This window comes from Macaca nemestrina, chromosome 8 (genome assembly GCF_043159975.1).
Source record: "Macaca nemestrina isolate mMacNem1 chromosome 8, mMacNem.hap1, whole genome shotgun sequence".
NCBI classification, from domain to species: Eukaryota; Metazoa; Chordata; class Mammalia; order Primates; family Cercopithecidae; genus Macaca; species Macaca nemestrina.
In genome coordinates this window covers 137,927,745-137,950,038 of record NC_092132.1, presented here as the reverse complement: position 1 = coordinate 137,950,038, position 22,294 = coordinate 137,927,745, and the positions used below count along the sequence as shown (strand labels likewise).

Sequence of the window (22,294 nt, the reverse complement as noted above, 5' to 3'; positions counted from 1 at the left end):
TACTCAAAATCCTCTGGCTCAACTTTAGAAACCTTATAATCAGTTTTTCCGTTTAAACCTATAATCACTTTCATTTTTCATGTCAGCAGTTTGTGACACTCCGAATTCCTTCCCAAGTATTCTAATTTCATCAAAAATATGTAACACAGAGAAGTTCCCCTTCTACGGCATACAGGATAAGCTTTCTCAATGTTAGCAGGATTGTCCTGTCTTTTTCAGGTAAATCGTCTCAAAATGTAACTCACCTGATATTTATAAAACTTACAAGCATTATTATAATAATTTTGATATTTTTGTATAACATGCAATAATCTGACATACAGGTATTAGTACCACCAATTATTTTTAAAGATCTATGCATCAGGCAGGTTTTGTGGGTAATTCAAAATCATATTCAAAAAGATTAAATGAATTAAGATTCAATTACCCAAATATTCTCAAAATGCCAGGCAATATGATAGCTAGTATCTATTCTTCAAATCACCCACCTCAGTGATTCAAAAAGCAATAACCCCACAGGGAAATGGCACAAGAAACATCAATTTGATGTTCGAAACTTGGTTGATCTTGCCATTTATGCCCCTATAATTTCTATCTTTTTAAAAGCAAAAAAATTTTGTGCTTCAAATAGCATGAGTTCACTCTTATACAGGGGAGGGTAACAATATGTGGTTTACTTCCAATTCAAAGCAAGGAGAGAGGACAAAAGAGGAACTTTACAGTAAAGAAACCCAACAGACACTACTTCTGCCAGCTGGTCAAGGTCAATGTCAACAATCATAAGTCATGTTGACGGTATGTATCCTTGATATAAAGTGATGAAGATGATGCTATACTTGTTCTTCCTTCCAATGACTATAGCACTAGTTTTATCATAAGAAAATAATCAGACAAATTCCAATATTGGGCATCCTATAGAACATCTAACCAGGATTCCTCAAAACTGTCAAGGTCATCAAAAACAAGAGATGTCTAAGAAACTGTGACAGCTAAGACAAGCCTAAAGAGACATGGCAACAAAACATAACATGGTATCCTGAATGGGATCCTGGTGCAGAAAAAGAAACACTAGGTAAAAAACAAAAGAAATCTGAATAAACTGTGGATGTATATGTTAATGACAATATACAAATATTGGTTTACTAATTGTAACAAATGCCCCATACTAATGTAAGACGTTAATAATAGGGGAAAGTGCATGTAGGCTATGTGAGAACCCTCTTTACTGGCTTAATTTTTCTGTAAATCTAGAAATGTTCTAAGAAAAGGAAGTCCATTAGAAAAATCCCAAAAAGTCCACCTGGGGAAAAAAAAAAAAAAGAAAGAAAGAAGGAAAGAAGGCAAGTGAGGGCATAAAACGCATTCACACATTTTCAACAAAAAATCTACTGTGGGCTGGGTGCGGTGGCTCATGCCTGTAATCCCAGCACTTTGGGAGGCCGAGATGGGTGGATCACGAGGTTAGAAGATCGAGATCATCCTGGCTAACACTGTGAAACCCCGCCTCTACTAAAAACACAAAAAATTAGCTGGGCGCGGTGGCGGGCGCCTGTAGTCCCAGCTAGGGAGGTTGAGGTAGGAGAATGGCGTGAACCCGGTGGGTGGACCTTGCAGTGAGTGGAGATTGCACCACTGCACTCCAGCCTGGGCGACAGAGCAAGACTCCAGCTCAAAAATAAAAATAAGATCTCCTTAATCATTTGCAAAGAGAATATACAGATACTCTTTATTCATGCAGAGATTTTTCTCTTCCTTTCTTTCTTTTCTTTTTTTTTTTTTTTTTTTTTTTTTTTTTTTTTTTTTGAGACAGAGTCCTGCTCTGTCACCCAGGCTGGAGTGCAATGGTACAATCTTGGCTCACTGCAACCTCCACCTCCCGGGTTCAAGTGAGTCTCTTACCTCAGCCTCTGGAGTAGCTGGGACTACAGGCATGGACCACCATGCCTGGCTAACTTTTTTCATTTTTAGTAGAGAAAGTGTTTCACCATATTAGCCAGGATGATCTCCATCTCCTGACCTCGTGATCCACCCACCTTGGCCCCTCACTGTGCCGGGATTACAGGCATGAGCCACCGCGCCTGGCCTTCTCTTTCTGTCAAACAAACAATGATTACATGTGCAATGATAATCAGAAAGGCAATTTAGTTAGAAGAAGATATAAATCAAGAATTATGCAGAAAATATAGGCCAATGGGGCTAGTATCATTAGTAGTTTTAATTAGTAGTTTCTTGCTATTAACCTACATATGTCATCAGATGGGCTCCTCAATGAATTGGTCCTCTTTCTTGCTTTATGCCACTGGGCTCAACTCAATTTCCCTCTTAAAAATTTGCCAAAAACAAAAGTAACTGTCCATCACATGTCACCTAAATGGGAGTAGATACCTATTTCATTTAAGCAAAGGACACTTGTTAAAACACAAATATTTTTACGTGTCAGCGAAGATGGCATTGCGAGTTGGCACATTGCTCTCAGATTCTCATTACCACCCTGCTTGATTGCTTGCTTGCTTGCTTGCTCTTTCTTGTTTTTAATGTAAAATTCTTTGTTGAAGCATAACAAACAAATAAGAAAGTTCACCCCACTGGATTTTCAAAGTGAATATATCCACGAGATAAGCACCTAGAAACAGAGCATTACCGAACCCCTGAAGCCACAGTGTGTCCCCTTCCAGACAGAAGCCTCCAATGGTAACCACTATCTCAAGATCTAAAAGAACTGGTTTGTTTTGCTTGTTTTTTGAAATATATATAAATGGAATCCTACAGTGCATATTTTTTGCCTGTGGTTCCTTTTACCCATTATTACGTTTGTCAGCTTTATCCATGCCACTGCATTTTCAAAATTTTTCTGTGATTGAATTATGCCATTGTATGAATATATAACAATTTACCCATTCTACTGGATTGGGTTGTTTCCAATTTAGCACTGTTGCAAATAGTACTGCTATGAATGTGTCTATAATTGTCTGTTATCCTCTTGTTAACTTGGCTGCACCTTCATGGCCTGGCATCTCCAGGGAAGAAGTCAACTAAATATTTCCTGAAATAAAAAGCTCATGTGTTTGTGCAAAACCATTTTTAAAATTTTGCATACCTGTAATGACACCATTCAAAAAGGGCCAAGGCCACATTTTTCTCAGTCTACCTAGTAAGTGATGAAACTGTTCCTCTAAATGTAGGCAAGCAAAGAAGAAGAATGGTGGTATTGACAACAGAAGAGGCTACAGTACAGGCAGCAGAGAAGCTTAGCATTAGTTGATGTCAATGCAGTGTAGCAAGTGGGCATTTAATGTTGTGGAATAATACAAGAAACCAACAGAGGCCTGAACAAAAATAAATTCCTGTTGTGGGACATTTTACCTAGCTATTGCCACACAATAACTTTGGACTAATTACTAGGCCTGTTTCTTTGGTCTGATGACAAAGTTCCCCTTCAGGAGGAAAGACAGGATTTCTGCTGCTTTCCAGCCACTAAAACCTCTAGGTGGTAAGTGTATATGTGCATGTGTTGAAATCCTCATATTGAAGTAGATCTTGTTAATTACTACATAATTGAGTTAATCCAATGTCGCAGCAAAATATTCTTCTGAACCCCAAATTGTCTGAGATGCAAATTTGGCACTGAACATCATCTGAAACTCTCCTTGCCAAATTTGTTTACTGAAGCCCAGGCGAGAGTCTGAAAGGAATAATTTAAGCATATACAGACAGTTCCAACTTAAGACGGTTCAATTTACAATTTTTCAACTTTACGATGGTGCAAAAGCAATATGCGTTCAGTAGAAACCATATTTCAAACACCCATACAACCATTCTGGTTTTCACTTTCGGTATAATATTTAATAAATTATAGGAGATATTTAACACTTTATGATAAAATAGGCTTCATGTCAGATGCTTTTGCCAAATGGTGGGCTAAGGTAAGTGTTCTGAGCATATTTAAGGTAAGCTAAGCTTAGCTATGATGTTTGGTTAGGTGTATTAAAAACACTTTTGACTTAATGATATTTTCAATTTACCATGGATTTACTGGGACATAACCCCATGGTAAGTCAAGGAATGTCTATATATTTATTTTCAACACCTATTAATCATAATAGTATTTTAAGAGAAATTTTACAAGAGAGATGAATTACAGATTCTGAGGCTATGGCGTGGCCATTAAATAACCTCTGCTGACAAATAAATTAAGAAAACCCTTAGAAAAGAAAAAAGTTATTCTCCATAATTCCCTCTAAAGGAAAAGAAAGTAATCAAGGTACCAACTTTTTCTGAGTTGAAGTAAAATTGATCACAAGGTCTTTCATCTGTTTATACCCGAGGCAAAAGATTGCAATCAAGGTAAGAGCTTTATTTTACAATAAGGTGTAAAAAAAAAAAGACGCTTTTGTATAGAGAATTTGGTATAGCCTCAGAGTTGCAGATTTTTCTAAACCTCCATAGGAGGAACATCTCTGAGACAGAGATAACATTGGCCAAAATTTTGAGTCCTCAAACCTTTAGCCTACACATTACCTCCCTAAAAGGTGCCAAAGAATAAATGCAGAGGAGGTGAGTGGGCAGAGAGATATTTCTCAACACTAATCACAATTGGGCTCCAAATTCTTGTCTTCTCTCTCACTCTTGAGAGAGGACTGGATCAGATGGGCCAAGAATGCCATTTGCTCCTAGAGCACACATAAGGAAGATGAGACCAAGTTTTTTGTGGTAATTTGTAGAGGACCACATGCTCGCTAACGAGATGTTCCCGATAGTTATGCTCTTGCAAACAAAGCATGACGTTTCTTCTCTGCAAACAGGAAGAACAAAAGAGTCAGCCGCAAACAGCAGACGCTGGGAACTGGTTAATGTTTAAGCATCTTGAGAACTCAGAAAGTTAGGGAAAGGTCAGAAAAACAACTCATGACATAAAAACAACTCGTGTCTTGTGACCTGGTAAAATTCCACAAGCGTGTATAAAATAAAGCAGAGCGTGCTGCTCGGGGTGGCCGCCATGTTTGTCTTGTCCTGTGTTGTCTTGTGTGTTCATTCCTTTGTTTAGGAAACACACGGACCCCAACAGTAATTAAATATTTTACCAAATGGGAAAGGCTTAGAAAATTACTAGCTGGTAATGAGCAAGCAATAAACGTGAGCTTTCATTTGTATCATTCCCTAGGCTTGCTACCTGATCCTGACCCTATAGCTTTTAATATTCTGATGGTGATAAGGGGCATAAAAACATAAACCAATAAAAACAGTTTTCTCACTAGAGCATCTCATTCTGTCATTTCTTTTGTGTCCTAACCTTAACCATATTTGGCTTCTAAAGTTGCAGAAAACTTTTCCAAAAGAGACACGGCCCCAGGCTCATTTGACCATATCCATGTCATGGAGTTCTGAGAGGAAGAAGTAATTCAGGGAGAAACATGATTAAAGACAAGAATGATCCCTGCAAAAGACGACAACAAATATCAAAAATTCCCCAGGATAATAGCCTCCACATGTATTATGTATTGTGATAAATAGTTCTTATAGTGGCACAAGGAAGCAAAACCAAGGGGAAGGAACAAATCCTACCATCATGAAGAGAGGTATTTGGGCCATACAAACTCTTATAAAAGTGTGGTTCTCTACTCAAGAGTCTGAGGCAGAAGGATTGCTTGAGCCCAGGTGTTTGAGGATACAGTGAGCTATGATCGTAGCACTGCACTCCAACTTGGGCAACAACACAGTGAGACCCTGTCTCTAAAAAATTATAATAATAACATTTACAAAAAAACATAGTTCTGTGAGCTAGGTTTAACATGCGCTACTCAAGAAGTGCTTTCTGTAGTGTGAGGATAAAACTACATCCTTAAAATCTTCAAGACAGAATGTTATTTATTTCCCATTTTCTGTCAAACCCAAGTTGCCCCCACAAAGATGGAGGATCTAAATGTCAGTTTAAAAAGGGGCTTACAAAGAGTATTCCATTCCCAATCACTTTTGTGAATGTGCTAAACATTCCAATTAAATGGTTTTCTTCCAGATATTTTCTGGTTCTGAATTCCATTTTGGATGTTTCTAACATACTTTGATACAAACCATTCAGCAATTAAGCACGTGGAAAACAGTAAAATAACTCCAGGAAAAAAACAGGCATGGTTGGTGTTGGATATGAGCAACAAACAATATGTGAACATAAGCAAATCATTAGGGGAAATCTTCATTTTCTCTGTTATTTTCGTTTTGATTTAATAGGCACAGAAAACATATGCTGTAATTATGGAAGGTAATACATCAAATGAAAGATATATCACATGACACCATGAGCCTTTGGAGATGTGTGAAATGATAGCACAAGGCCCTGAAAACTTTAAAAATAGGGGCATTCTGAGTCTGCAAACCTTTGGAGAATTAAGAGAATCAAGTAAGGCAATTTATTACTTTCTACAGCTTACAGTCCTAAGAGATTTAGGGAATGTACATTTATATGCTTCTTCTATAAGATTGGTTAACACAGGAGGTCAGGGTATTTTCTTTATATTTCATTTCTGTAGAACTCTTGAAGTTACATAGATTTGAATGCCAGAGGGAAAACAAGTTCCCGTTACATGTTTGATAACAAGCATTGCAAATAAAGGGTCAATGGTCAATGTTCTGATGAGTGGCCTACAAGCTCGAGCTTTTGCAAATAATGGCATGTGCTTTCCTTCTCCAAAACTAATGACAAGAAGATGAGAAGGGACTCCCAGTTGGGGAGGCCAATTGAGGGGCAAATGAGCCTGTCGGGCACTTGAAAATCAGAGCATGTGACAGACAGCAAGTAACACTTTTCAGAGCTCTAGTGGGCTAATTTGCATCCTAACAGCAACTCGAGACAAGCAATCCATTCTTTTAATGTATATTATTTGTCTTTTGGGGCATAGGAGGCTATACTAAGAAACCATGAATTTCACTCCTCAAAAAGTTTACCATCAAATAAAATTATAGGAAATAAAAATTACTAGGTACCTAAACAAAAACAAACAAACAAAACAACAGCCAAAAAAAAAAAAAAAAGAGGCTCAAGAAAAATAAATTTGTTGGATCAAAATTTTACATATTAAAAAAATATATATTTGTACAAATAATAAACCCAATCTAAGGTACAAAAACTTTAAAATATTAAGGACATCCAATTGGTAATATAATATGTTGCTATTAAAAATAATAGAGTACTTCTAGACTATAACATTGGTACAGGGATGTTACTGTTTCCTTCAAATCACAATCAAACTGATGAAAGAAAAATAAACTAGAGGAGTAATTGTAAAACCCTGAACACAAAATCAAGGTGACATTCACATGGCACAATCTCTGAGGTAGTTCCACATAAAGTCCTAAAGATCTAGCAAATTCTTTGAAAATCATACATTTCCATAATGAATCCAGGGGGGACAGAAAGAATGTGGAACTGATAGCAAACAGTTCCAAACCTTGTTGACATCTGCTGTACTCAGAGAGAGGCACATGCCCTGAGATAGGAGTTCAGCAGACTGTGCAGATAAAACAGGATGCAGTAAAGAAGCTGGCCAAACCTGCCAAAACCAAGATGGCAACAAAAGCCACCTCTGGTGGGCCTCACTGCTCATTATACACTAATCATAATGCATTAGCATGCTAAAAGACAGTCCTACCAGCACCATGACAGTTTACAAATGCCATGGCAACATCCAGAAGTTACCGTACATGGTCTGAAAGGAAGAGGAACCCTCATTTCCAGGAATTCCACACCCCATTCCTGGAAAACTCATGAATAATCCACTCCTTGTCTAGCATGTGATCAAGAAATAATCATAAAAATAGCCAACCAGCCTATGGAGTAGCCACCCTTTCATTCTTTTATGTGCTAATAATTTGCTCTCACTTAATTCTGTCTGCTCACTCTTGAATTCCTTCCTGTGCAAAGCCAAGAACCTATGTGACTTCTCAAGCTGAACCCCAACTTTGAGGTTCGCCCTGTGACACAACTATATGAAATAAGAAGCCCAATGGTGGATCTTTTCCCTGACATGGTAGACTGTCCTCCAGGTTGATGGTGGACATCATGCCTGTCCCCTTTCATTCTACTGAGAATGAAGGCTCAGTAAAAAATTACATATGAAAGCGGGCCTTTGCGAAAGAAGCATAGCTGTCTACAGAGAACAAACTGTACTAAAAATAAAGTCTGTTTATTTCCCCTTATCCCAGGCACTGGATCATAGAACTGATAAAGTCACCTTTTATCGACAATTTCTTCTGCAAAACATACTAGAAAAGAATTTTAATAACATCCTATGGACAGTGAGAGGATACAAACAAAGCTTCTGACTATGCTTCTGATGAATACCAGGCTGGACTAGTATACCAACAAAATCCAACATCACACCTGGATTTTATTGGGCAAAGTTGAAGAAGCAAAATAATATTGCTTGGTATTGATCTTTCCTAAGGAAACAGAGGTAAATTATGATGTATTAATAAGTTCACAGTAAAATTCTATGAAAGAGGAGGTACTTAAAATAGGAGAAGAAGAAAGGATGATAAAATAGACAGTAAAACAGAGCTGAATAAGACAGAAAAAAACGTAAAAAATTAGAAATGCCATGGATAAAAGCAGCCTTACAGAAGCCAAAATACATCAGAAGGTTTCATCTAAGATATGAAATTAACCAATTTACTACAACTACCAGAATGCACTGAAATAACACAGAGATGAAAACTGCAAGAGAAACTATGATAGGCTATTTGACATCACTGAAAAAGAGACTGCAAAAAAGTGAAATATATTTTTAAAGATATGATATCTATATTTTTAATATGTCATATTTCATAAATATTATATAACCCCTGAGGTGAAGGCTACAATCTTCATATCTCAAGAAACTTATAACTTTCCAAAAACAAAATTTAAAAATATAGGGAAAAAACCTAACATACCCTGGTAAATAAAACTTTAGCATCAAATCCAAAAAAAAAAAAAAGGCATACAAGCATCCATGCAGAAAAACAAAAGAAAAATATAAAAACTGGCCACAGACTCTTCTGCCTTATTATTTGTAAGAACACTATGAAACAAGACTACAGATTTGTGAGAAGTGAAACGTTATAAATTAGAAATTCCAGAACAAATAAAAATGAATGTTTCACATATTATGCAACAAAGCATTCTCAAATACTCTCATAAAGTAAACATATGTTACTTATTTTTGAAAAACGATTTAGAGACATATTCTAGGTAACCATGAGACAGATTGAAATCAGGAACTCAGGAATAGAGAAATCAAGGTGGAGAAAAGTTGCCTGATAGTGACGTCTCATCACTTCCATACACAACGAAGTCTAAATTGTTGTAAATGCCATTTTTTAAAGAATGGAAATTGTATAAATAATTATTGAATAGTAAATATATACTATAAAATATTATGTAATAAACTGGGAATATTTTGCAAAGTGCATAATGAAGATAATATTTTATTTGTAAATATCTCTTATGAATTTTAAGCATAAGCACTACTGTTAAAAACAAAGAAAACCACATACACACATAAACAGGCTAAATCCCAAAAGAAAAAAAAAGCCACATAATCATTTGTTTAAGAGATTTCTAAAGTTATAATTTTAATCATCTCATCTTCGAGTGTAACAAAAAGAGAACCAGTTATTAGCCTGTGTATCAGGAATTTTCCACAGAAAATGTGTATTACTTTCTCTTCTTAAAGAGAGGTAACAGACAAAATTATTATGTTTAGGTTACATATTCAGTATATCCTATTTTTAAATATATAATAAATTACCATCATTGTGTACTTATCTATAAGACTTGGCCAGAAGAATATTTGACTAAAATGAAAACAGTTGAGCCAATTAGAATTTCCAGCTTCTACCTGGCAATTCCGAGGAAACAAATCAATTAGAAGAGCCAATGTCTAATGTAACAACATGGTAGAAATAGAACAGTCAAAAACACTGTTGATGGGAATGTAAATTAGTATACCCATTATAAAAAACAGTATGAAGGGTTTTCAAAAAAAACTACAGATAGAACTACTATATAATCCAGCAATCCTACTACTGATTATCCAAAGGAAAGGAACTCAGTACATCAAAGGGATAGCTACACCCCATGTTTACTGCAGCACTGTTCATAATAGCCAAGATATGGAATCAACATAAATGTCCATCAACAGATGGTGGATAAGGAAAATTGTGGTATAATACACAATGGAATGCTGTTCTGCCATAAAAAAAAATATTGAAATACTGTCATTCACAGCAACATGGATGAGTCTATATTAAGTGAAATAAGTCAAGCATAGAAAGGTAAATACCACATGGTTTTTACTCATATGTGGCAGCTAAAAAACAATTGAACTCATGGAAGTAGAGAGTAGAACTGTAGGTATTCGAAGCTGGGAAGGGGAGGAAGAGAGGATAGGGAGAGGTTGGTTAAGGGCTACAAAATTGCAGCTGCTTAGGAGGAATGAGCTCTGGTGTTCTGCAGCACTGCAGGGTGAAGACAATTAACTGCAATTTGTTGTATATTTTCAAAAAGCTCCAAAAGAGGATTCTGAATATTCTAAACACAAAGAAAAGAATGAATTCTTTGTGACAGAGATGCTTAATTTCCCTGATTTGCACATTATGCATTATATACACATACGGAAATATCACTCTGTATGTCACAAATATGTACAATTATGACATGTCAACTAAAAATAAAAGGAACAAAATAACAACAGTTTTAAAAAATTTTAAAAAGAATCAGCCTCTTCTGACAGTGGCTAAGGAAAAGTCAACAACCTCAAAGGGCTATAGGTAGGTAGATCTGCTAAAGTACAGATTTGCTAGGAGAACCAACCAAGATTTCTCCCTAAGAAGTACCTGCGACCGAATCTCAGTCTCAGGAGGGCCCAAGAGAGGTTGTCAGGGCCATATCCTTTGCCAGCCACACTCAAAGACAAGGTCCACAGTGTGAGCTCTGGGATCATAAGTGGACACAGGGGAATAAGGGATCAGTGGTACTAAGATTGACTTTTTTATTCTTTTCATTTTCTCCAATGAACATGCATAATGTTTCTATTCAAAAAACAGAACAATATTTTTCAAATGGTGGTTGCAGATAATATGTAATGGGCCATATTCATGACATAAGTGTGAAGGCTGGTTTTAAAATTGTACAGATTTTATTTACAACTCTGAGGAACAAAGTAAGTTTGGAAGGGAAAATTTAAAAACGAAATGATATGAACAGTAAGATTATGAATGATTAAGGTTTTTCCTCTCATGTCTAAACATTCCATAAGATGGTTATACATTTTAATCATTTTAGATATTTTAAACATAAGTGGTACCCAATCATTCTGCAATACAGATATATTAAGACATACGTACCAGAATAGTATTATACCTTCCAGCCTTTAAACAGATTACGGGAGGCTCAATGAATCTTAATATATATTAGAAGGTCTTTTTTGATTTGAAGCATCACAAATAATAAAACAAACCTGGAGATTTAAAACAGAGGTGATTTCCAAAGGAACTTTTTTTTTGGAACCCACTCTTTTTAGAAACTGTAGTAGTAACCATTGATTAATTATTGGCATCAGTGGAACTTTACAAGCGACAAATTTCACATCTAATCATGGATTACAAAGTCTCCAAAGACTGGATATATTGCTACTAAAGCAATCAAACAAATACAAGTTATTTTGGATACAGCAAAGACCACAGAAAGACTCGAATGAAATTTCAGTAATCCTTGCTAGGAGAGAAATTCACAAGGCCAGAGAAGCTTAACTTCTGAAACTATTGTTCTTCAGAGCATTTGAAGAGCCCATTGTCAGAGAAATTGAACTGGATCTGGCTTTTGATTTAAAACAAGTTCTTATCATAGAACTGTCACTTCCAGGCATTCCAACCTCAGGCACATGATGAGCTGTGGCTGGCAGAAGCTATAATCAGAGGTAAAGCAAGTAGTGATAAAGTACAAGGTGCCATAAGTTTCAATATAAATCAATAGAGAAATTCCATCTGTATCCGGTTAAATCATTTCTACCTTTATTGTCTTACAGGAAATACAACCTGTGTCAAAAGAAAGGCAAAGTCAGAATCTACTGCTATAATTCCTATAATTTCCATTTTCTTAACAGTGCTTCAGCAAACTCTTTTGGTTCTGTTATGTGAAAAGTATCTCCCCTTAACCCTGGGTGCAAGAGTAGAATCCCATTGTGTTGGCAGGTAAGAGCTCACAGCTGCTCCCTTCTCCAGGAATTGCCCTCAGCTGGCAAAATCTGCCTTGCCACTGCGTCCTTAGTCATGGGTACCAGTTAATGACTGACTGATTCTGGAGTACAAAAGGTCAACAACCTTGCCATTCGTGCAGTGAATAAAGTTCTCAGCTCCCCATGCCCCACACACATATCCAGCCTTCATATGATACCACCTCCTTGCCTTGCTCTTTCTCCTTGCTTTCTTCTCTCTCTTCTCTTTCTTGCTTCACTCTCTCCACTAAAGGTTCTTTCCTGAAGATCACTTCCTCAGTAAATAAATCACTATCACCTGAATTCCTATTTCAGGCACTGCTTCTAGAGAACCCACCTAAAACAGAACAAAAATGAAAATAAACATACTTTAAAATCAAATTAAATTTTAAGACTTAGGCTGCACAAATCTCCTGATATTCCATCAGTGTGCACTTGGCCTTCTTTAGCCCTCTTCCAATCAGAACCTCTCCAGTGTATCTTATTCCCCACTACCTGAAAGACATGACATGGGCTCAACAACTGTATGTTGACTTCCCAGGTATACAATGCTTAAGTCTATTGCTAAGTATAGCCTTAATGTTTGGAATAACATAACGACAATAAGATTCAACTTCTAGCTCTAAAGAAAAAAAGAAAAAAGAAGATTCCAGTCCTAACATACTCGGACTGCGTTTTTGTATCCAACAACTCTGAAAGTAGTGGAAGAAAGATATACTCTCTGCCCCCCAAATATTTTTATCCTTTACAAAGCAGAAATGCAGAAAGCCTTGATGCTCAAGTGTTAGCTGCCCTACACTGCCCTTCCTCACCTTTCTGCGGCTCCTAAACCACTTTAGGCATGGGATGGTGAGGCACCTGTTGCAGGAAAAAAAAAACACGCCACCGAGAAGCGGGGCCTGGGTTGCCCACGGACAAAAGTGCCTTCCCATCCGCCCCTGCACGGTGCCACGTGTACCCAGGTGTTCCTGGTTCGAATCAAGGGTGCATCTCGGGACCGCTAAGGGTACCCCAATGAGGACAGAAGGCACCTGAGGTGATTGCAAATAGTGAGGGAGGGGAGGAGGTGCACCTGTGGCAGGAAAAAAACATTGCACCGCCGAGAAGCTTTCCTGGGTCCCCCATGGAAGAAAGTGACTCCCCATCAGCCCCTGCTCTGGGCCTCGGGAACCCTGGGTTCCATGGTTCGAAACCAGAGTGCGTTTCGGGCCCACAAATGGTATCCAAAACTGGGAAGAAGGCCCCTTAGGGGAAGGTAAGGTTTGAGGGCGGGGAGGTGGGTTACCGGTGGTATCACAAAAAACAACAACAACACACACACACACAAACGCACTGGCGAGAAGCGTTCCTTGTCCCCCACGGAAGAAAGTGCCTTCCCTACAGCCCCTTCGCTGGGCCCTGGGGACGGTGGCCTACCCAGTTGAAAACTAGGGTGATTCTTGGGCTCACTGTGGGTACCTGAAAGCAGGCAGAAGGCACCTGACCAGAAGGTAATGTACGAGGAAGGGAAGCTGGGGCACTTGTGGCAGAAAAAAATTAAAAACAACACACCGCTGAGAAGCGTTCCTGGGTCCTACATGGACAACAGTGCCTTCCCATCAGCCACTGCGCTAAGTCCCGGGGACGCTGGCGTCCCTAGATCGAACCCAGGGTGTGTCCTGGGCCCGCTATGTGCACTCAAAGCGGGCAGAAGACCCCTGATTGAAAGATCAGGTTTGCGGGAAGGGAAATGAGGCACCTGTGGCAGAAAAAATAGAAAAACACGATGCCGAGAAGCGGGACCTGGGACGCCCTCCAAAGAAAGTACATTCCAGTCGGCCTCTGTGCTGGGCCCCGGGGACCCAGGCGTCCCTGTTTCCAACCCAGGATGTGTATTGGGCCAGCTAGTGGTACCACAAAGAGGGCAGAAGGCCTCAGAGGGACAAGTAAGGTTTGAGGGAGGGGACGTGGGACACCAGTGGCAGGAAGAAAAAAAACACACAACCCAGGAGCGTTTCTGGGTACCCCCCGGACGAATGTGCCTTCCCATCAGCCCCTGCGCTGCTACCCAGAGACCCTGAGGTCACTGGATCGAAACGAGGGTGTGTCTCGGGCCCGCCAGGGGTACCACAAAGCGGGCAGAAGGCCCCTGAATGGGAAGTAAGGTTTGAGGGAATGGAGGTGAGGCAACTGTGGGAGAAAAAATAAACGCGCCACTTTGGTACTCCAAAGCTTACAGAAGACCCCTGAGGGGAAAGTAAGGCTTAAGGGAAGGGTAGAAAAAACAAAAACGCACCGCTGAGAAACGGGGCCTGTGTCCCCCACGTACGATAGTGAATTCAAATTAGCCCCTGCCCAGAGACCGGGGGACCATGGCGTCCCTGGTTGAAATACAGGGGCATCTTGGGCTCCCTACGGGTACCCCAAAGTGGGCAGAAGGCCCCTGAGGGGAAGGTAAACTGTGAGTGTGGGGAGTTGGGGCATCTGTGGCAGACAAAAAAAAGAGAGAATGGTACCACTGAGAAGTGTTCCTGGGTCCACCATGACGAAAGTGCCTTCCCATCAGCCCTAGCGCTGGGCCGCGGGTACCCTGGGGTCCCTGGTTCGAACCCAGGGTGCCTTTCGGGCCTGTTAGTGGTAACGCAAAGAGGGCAGGAGGCTCCTGAGAGGATAGTAAGGTTGGAGTGAGGGGAGGGGAGGCACATGTGGCAGAAAAAAAAAAAAAAAGGCTCCGCCAAGAAGCATTCCTGGGTCTCCACGGATGAAAGTGCCTTGCCATGAGCCCCTGCGCTGGTACCTAGAGACCCTGGCGTCCCTGGTTCGAACCCACGGTGCCTCTCGGGCCAGGTAGGGGTACCACCAATCGGAGAGAAGGTCCCTGATTGGAAGATAAGGTTTTAGGGAGGGATAGTGAGGCACCTGTTCGAGAGAAAAAAAAAAGGCGCCGCAGAGAAGCGGGGCATGGATTGCCACGGAACAAAATGCCTTCCCATCAGCCTCTGCGCTGCGCCACGGGGACCCTGTGGTCCCTGGTTCGAATGTAGGGTGCATTTCGGGAACGCTAAGGGTACCCAAAAGTGAGCAGAAGTCCCTTGAGGGGAAGGTAAATAGTGAGGGAGGTGAGGTGGTGTACCTGTGGCAAAAAAAAAATAGTCGCGAGGCCGAGAAGCAATCCTGGGTCCCTCACGGATGAAAGTGCCTTCCCATCAGCCCCGGCGCCAGGCCCCGAGAACACTGGAGTCCCTGGTTCGAACGCAGGCTGCATTTCGGACCCACATTACAGGCATGGCGGCTCATGCCTGTAATCCCAACAATGGGAGATCAAGGCAGGATTGCTTGAGCCCAGGAATTTGAGACCAGCCTAGGCAACCTAGTGAAACTCTGTCTATACAAAAAAATCAAAAGATTAGTCAGCCATGGTTGAGCGTGCCTGTGGTCCCAGCTACATGGGAAGCTGAGGCAGGAGAAGCCCTTAAACCAAGGATGTTGAGGCTGCAGTTAGCAGTTTTCACACCACTGCACTCAAGCCTGGGCAACAGAGAGAGACTTGTCTCAAAAAAAAAAAAAAAAAAAAAAAAAAAGTGAGAGAATTTGTTTTGATTTGCTTTAATTTCTCCTAATGAGAGTTTTAATTTCCATTTCAATCATTGGGGAAAATTTTTTTGAAAGCATCTGGTCTGTACCAGGGCCTGGAGATTAGAGTAATGAAAAAACAGACAAAATCCTTTCTTTCTTTTAATGATGCTTACATTCTAACTGTGGAACACACACACACACACACACACACACACACACACACACCCTGAAACAAAGCAAGCTGTGTTATATCCATACAGTGGAATATAGTTCAGTACTAAAAGGAAATAAGCTATCTAGTCATGAATAGAGGAAGCTTAAATGCATGTTATAAGTGAAAGAAACCAATCAGAAAAGGCTGCATACTCTATGATTCCAACAATGTACCATTCTGGAAAAGCTACAACCATGGAGACAGTAAAAAAGATCAAGGGTTGCCAGAATTTCGGAGGAAGAAGGAAGAAATAGGCAAAGCACAGAGGATTTTTAGGACAATGAAACTACTCTGGATGACCCTACAATGTAGGTACATGTCATACATTTGTCCAAACCCACAGAATATACAATTCCACAAGTGAGCCCTAATGCAAATTATGGACTCTGGATGACAATGTGTTAGTATAGGTTCATCAGTTGCAACAATGCACCAGTCTGGTGGGAGATGTTGATAATGGAAAAGGCTACACATGTGTGAGGGCAGAGGATATATGGGAAATCTCTGTACCTTCTGCTCCGTTTAGCTGTAAACCTAAAACAACTCTACAAAATAAAACCTACTTGAAAAAAAAAAACAAAGTAAATAAATTATACATTCTAGTAAAGAAGAACATCCAAAAATAACTTTGTCTCTAAACTTTAATATAACATTTTAAACAAACTATTTTTTCCTCCATGAATTGCATTCTAGGCCAAGGAGCTTAGTAGTCCTTGAAATGTTTTAGTAAAATATAGATTGACCAAATATTTTAATATGACCTTATTTCCATTACAACTCAGAGAAGGGAAGAGTACATTCATCTAAAGAAAGTACTGGTTTCTCTGGTAAAATAAGTTGAATAATTTCATAATTAAACAGTGGCATTATTTGAAATAGCAAAACTTGATAAAAGATTTATCTATAAAATGCATACTTAAAATATAAAAATATTATCAGTATTTTTTGACAATTAGCTATTGTTCTGCAACAATTTCACTAATAAAAATTTCACTAGCAAAAATTAAAATGGCTGTAAGTAGCTAAAAGGTACAGACTATGAAGTCATCCCTCAATAGTAGTCATTTAAATTAACTATTATTTCAATGTAGATGGTAGGTTTACCCAACAGTTGCATTGCCCAATTATCGGCATACAAATAGTGTTTTGTGAACACTGCAGCATCCATCACAGCCTTTGTTTCACAATCCACATTGCGACTGTGCTTCCAATTGGACCACAGGAGTAATGGTAACTTTGAGATTAACAACCAGATCTGAAGAAGGAATCACACAGCTCTAGCTGCAAAAGAGACTGTAAACTTTATGAGATGGTACAATGCTTGAGGAAGGTATGACATATCCCCAGCATAGAAGATACTAGATAAATGCCTATGGAATGAATGAATAAGCAAAAACAACATACACTTATACTGTGAAAGCTTGAATTTTATGCTACTTCGTGTTCCCAATTAACTCAGAGGGAATACTTGATGGAATCATAGAAAATTATTTCCCCAGTGGTAAAGAAAACTAGGTTAAACTGGAAGACATAAGTCATTTTGTAACTTTAATATATATGTTAATGATTATTGAGCAGAGTTTGAGATTAATAGGTCGCACTTGTTGTAGCTGTAAAAATATGTACTGTGTAAAATATGTAAGGTCTAAAATGTATTTAATAAAGGAATGGGTCTAACATAAATATTTTCAAGAATATTTTAGTAAAAAGATTTTTCTCACATCTTTCAATAAGGAGTCAGGCAAAAAACGTATTATTCTATCTATCTATCTATCTATCTATCTATCTATCTCCTTTTCATTGCTGAATCGCAAATTTGCTCTAATTAAGTGGTAGCATTGATTCTATAGCTTGTTTCCTTTCTGACTATTTGAGGATCTCCTATAGTTCACTTTTGAGCACTGTGCAAGATATTGCTTAAATTCTCCTTCAGTCTAGCCAGTTGTATTCTGACCTTCTATACCTTCTAGATATTTATATTGTCTTTTCATGAACCTACATTTAAGTTTCACAGGTGTCTTTTTTTCTTGCAATAGCTTCATTGACTTTGCCTGTCAGTTATACTATGAAAACTTGTAACCAACTTTATATATTTAAAATACTCATACTTAAAATATAAACTAATTATTTAAGATTAAACATAAAATTTATTCTTTATCATAATATTAAAATAACAATTAGAACATGTGGAAATTATACAAAAAATATAAAAAATATAATAAACATAAAATTTATTCTCATCAAATGTACAGATTTCAGAGAGCTGGAAAGTAGAATAATATATTAGGTTGGTGCAAAGGAAATTGTGGCTTTTAATGGCAAAAACCGCAATTACCTTTGTAAGAACCTAATAGTAAAACCAAAATTAAATATCACTATGAGAGATTGGATCTCAAACTCAAAAGGTGAATTTAAAATCCTTTATTTATGTTCAAAAAAAATTACATAAGTACAGAATGAGAAGATAGGTGACATAGCTAAAATTCACTTGGAAAAAAATAAAAGATTTTACTGTGAACTCATGGGATCAATTTTAGGATGGGACAGCTTGAAAACTAAATCCAGTCTAGCTGCACTGATAGAAGTTGCATGAAAGTAAAATTCTACTGCATTCTAGTGCTTCTCAAGGTTTTCTCAGGAATATTTTCCATCTAAATACAACTTTTAAGAAAAGATCACCAGCGGTGTTTTGCAACCTTAATGCTTCATCAACTTGACTCACTGAACTGTGTACTGAAACTATTGGAGCTACTTAGGAGTGAGATAAAGTGCCCCACTGAGAAAATCCAAAGACTGAGAAGTCAAGAATAAGAAAGCAAGTAGAAAATGTGAAATCACTGGGGTGAAAAGGAAGACTCGAACAAAAGGCAATAAAATAGCATTCACTCAAATCCTGATGAAATGCTCTCCATTATCCATATGCCAGCAGCTGAATGACACCAATACCATGCCATGACTTAAGTAAGTGCACACATTCGTAATTCACAAAGAACTAAATGGATATCTGAATTTATCTTATCTTCCTCTGCCTTCTATTCCATTTGTCATTCCAAGTATGTGAATTGTTATGGTTTGTGTAACTGCTCCTGATACATGAAATGTTAGGTAGTTAGCACCCAAGAAGATCCTAACACATTTCAACATTATATCATGGCTGTTGGTGAAATGGTATTACATTCACTTTTTTTTTTTTTAGGAAGTTTGACTTATATAGTCTGCATTTCAGTGAATCTGTTATTAATGATATTTTTAAACATCATATAATTCTCCACTTCAAGAATCATAACCACTTTTCAGAAAATGGTTCTCCCATTCACTGAAGAATATGTCAGGTATATTCTATGTATGTTATATGTACTTGAGAGATAGGAGGGAAAAAAATGCACTATTTCTGCATCACATCTATTTACCGATTTGAAATACTATTATTATTATTATTGCCTGAATGTTTATTTTGCAGTAATTATATTATAACTACACTAACATCTACCCAACAACTAAAAAAATGAATTCTTAGTTTTCTGTAAACACAATAAACATCACACCATTATAATAATTAAACTGAATGCCTTCCCTTTACATTTCTCCTACTTCTCCAAGTCATCTCAGCCCAAGTCACTCTCTAAGTAAAAAGAGGAGAAAGAAATAGCAGGTGTTTGGGCAAGTAGGTTTTCTTTTACACTAAATAACATTGTTTCCCTTATAAAAGCAAGCTACAGATAATTCTTTCCTATATTCTTAATTTCTCTGCACCACTAGCAGGACTCGTTCAAAACCATGGTACAATATCAAATTCAAGTACACTAATATCATAATAATAAAGATCCCTTTTAAAACATCACTGAACATTAGTATGTAATTTAATGGCTGAGTGGCTTGAAGAATTTAATCTCCTTCCTCAACATGGCAGAAGAACTGCTGCTACTCTCAACATAAAGGTCCAGCAGATGGTGGAAAGTCCAGTCTGATCAGTATAACAGGCTTCATCAAATACAGAGGATCGGTATGACTTAAATGTATTACACTTAAAGATATTACACAAATAAAGTCACTATTTCCCTTCTTAGAAATGTTTTATCCTGACTTCTCCAACTTTCCTTTTCTCCCAAATGGAAAAATAAAATAAACAAAAATACAAAGAGCCATCTTGCTTAAACATTCATATCATTCCTATTGCCATGAGTACACAGCTCGACACATACACAACTTTTAGATATATATAAAGTGAGTCAAAAGGCAACAGGCAAGAGAGATTGAGACTAACTTCCAGACATTTAATATAATTATTGGATCAATCCAGACAATCATAAAACTAATTTGATTCTTCACTGAATGATCTGAAGAATTTTCTCTTTGATATCATAATCTCTAAAGGAAAGAAATAATGAGAAATAGGTCAGTGAAACTTACCACTGGATATCACAAGAATGTTATTGATTACACCTTCCACTAAAACATACGGAGCCTTTTTATGAGTATCCATGAGAAAAACTTCACTATGATTTTAGAACCAGAAACAGTTCTCATTTGAAACTTATTGACACCGTCATTATTTCAACCGCTTGTTTCTCTGTTTGTTCCAGCTACTGAAAAGTACAAGCCAAAGTTTTGATCCCCTTTATACAAATGAAAATGACTTTCTGTGATGCTTCTGTCCCTGAATCTTTCATTTGGCATTAGATTCTTATTATTTCTTTCCCTATATCTCAGGTATGTCTAAAAGTCAACTCCAGTTCTCTAATTCTCTTTTTAAATGTATGGATCAAAGTTTATGACTTACTCCATTTTGTGTTGCTATAAAGGAATATCTGAGACTGGGTGAGTTATGAAAAAAAAAAGCGTTATTTGTTTGGCTCATGATTCTGATGTTTAGAAAGTTCAAGAGTGGGCATTTGCATCTGGTGAGTGCCTCAGGTGTCTTCCACTCATGGCAGAAGAATAAAGGGAGGCGGCATGTGCAGATATCACATCACAAGAAATGTGGACTCTGCCCCATCACAAAACATGCAGTTTGGAGGGAATAAACATCCAAACCATAACAGTATGTATACACAAGTAAATAGTACATTGGGATTCTTATTGTTTTGTTAAAAGGTAATCTGTATAACCCTTTAAAAGATACAAGCTTTTCCCAATTCTACTTTCAGTGGAATGTCCTTTGGCTTTATGTGCAAAATTCATCAAGCAATACAAAAGAAAATATCTTCCAAGACAGTTTTACAGACAATGAGGAGCTAGTTTTACATGATTATTTCTTGTTTCAATCCTTGATTGACAGTTGAATTCTTTGATTTCAGAATATTCTCCTTAATTGAATTTTCTTCTACCACACTAATCACAAATTCCCAGTCTTCCCTCTTGTTCCTTAACTGGTAATATTGGTGTGCTCAATCCTTGGTCCATTCTCTTCTCTATGTACTGTCTTTTCCTTGGATCACATCCAGTCTCACAGCTTTAGGTACCATCTATATGCTGGCCAGTCCCAAATTTGCATTGCCAGCCTAGACTACTCTACCGATTTCAAGACTCATACATCTGACAACTCAACATTGTCCCCTGAATGTCTAATAAACATTCCAAAGTCAAATTTCTAAAATCAGACTCATGATCTCATGAGTTTCCTCCCACACATGTTCCACTTACAGTCTTCCCTGTCTTAGCTGATGGCAACACTATCCTTCCAGTCGTTCAGGCCAAAGCTCTGGAATTATCTTTGACTTTTTCTTTCCCACCCTGTATCAAATCCATTCGATATTCTCTTGGACCTAGCTTTAAAGTATTTCCAGTATCCAATAAATTCTTACCACTTTTCACTGCTACAAAGTCACCAACCGCTCTTACTTAAGGTTTACAGCACTAAGTCTTCTCGTTTCTACCATGGTATCGCCACACTCTATTTTTCACATGGAAGCCGGGGTGAGCCTTTTAAATCGTCAGTTAAATCATGCGACTTCTCAACCCAAAACCATACAGTGATTCTCCGTTCACTTGCAGAAAATCCAAAGTCCTTACAAGGTCCCATGAGACTCTACAACTATTGGCCCCTCCATTACTACCCCGACTTCATCTCCACTTTCTCCTCCCCAACGCTGCCCAGCCACACTGGCCTCCTTCTTGTGAGAACACACCAGGGCACTCTCCTTGCCTTAAGTCCTGAGTTCTAAGTTGTTCTCTCTGACTGGAAAGCTCTTCTCCCAAATATCCTTTGGCAAAATCCTCACCTGTTTTGAAATTTGTTAATATATTTTATCTGTTCAATGACTACCAACTCAATGTT

At 38.2% G+C, this 22,294-nt stretch overlaps 1 protein-coding gene across 16 annotated transcripts in view; it reads right to left on the bottom strand.

Annotated features, from left to right (window-relative positions):
• Positions 1–22,294, bottom strand: part of LOC105463752 (macrophage scavenger receptor 1) — a 764,939-nt gene that overhangs the window by 660,544 nt on the left and 82,101 nt on the right. For 14 of the 16 annotated variants that reach the window (XR_011607204.1, XR_011607203.1, XR_011607205.1 and 11 more), the window contains 2 exons: positions 12,431–12,585; positions 11,380–11,492 (listed from right to left, as the gene is read on the bottom strand). The exons of the other annotated variants lie outside the window; for them this stretch is intronic. The gene's annotated coding sequence lies outside the window, so the exon portion shown is untranslated. The remainder of the gene's footprint in view (positions 1–11,379; positions 11,493–12,430; positions 12,586–22,294) is intronic. 16 annotated transcript variants of the gene reach the window in all.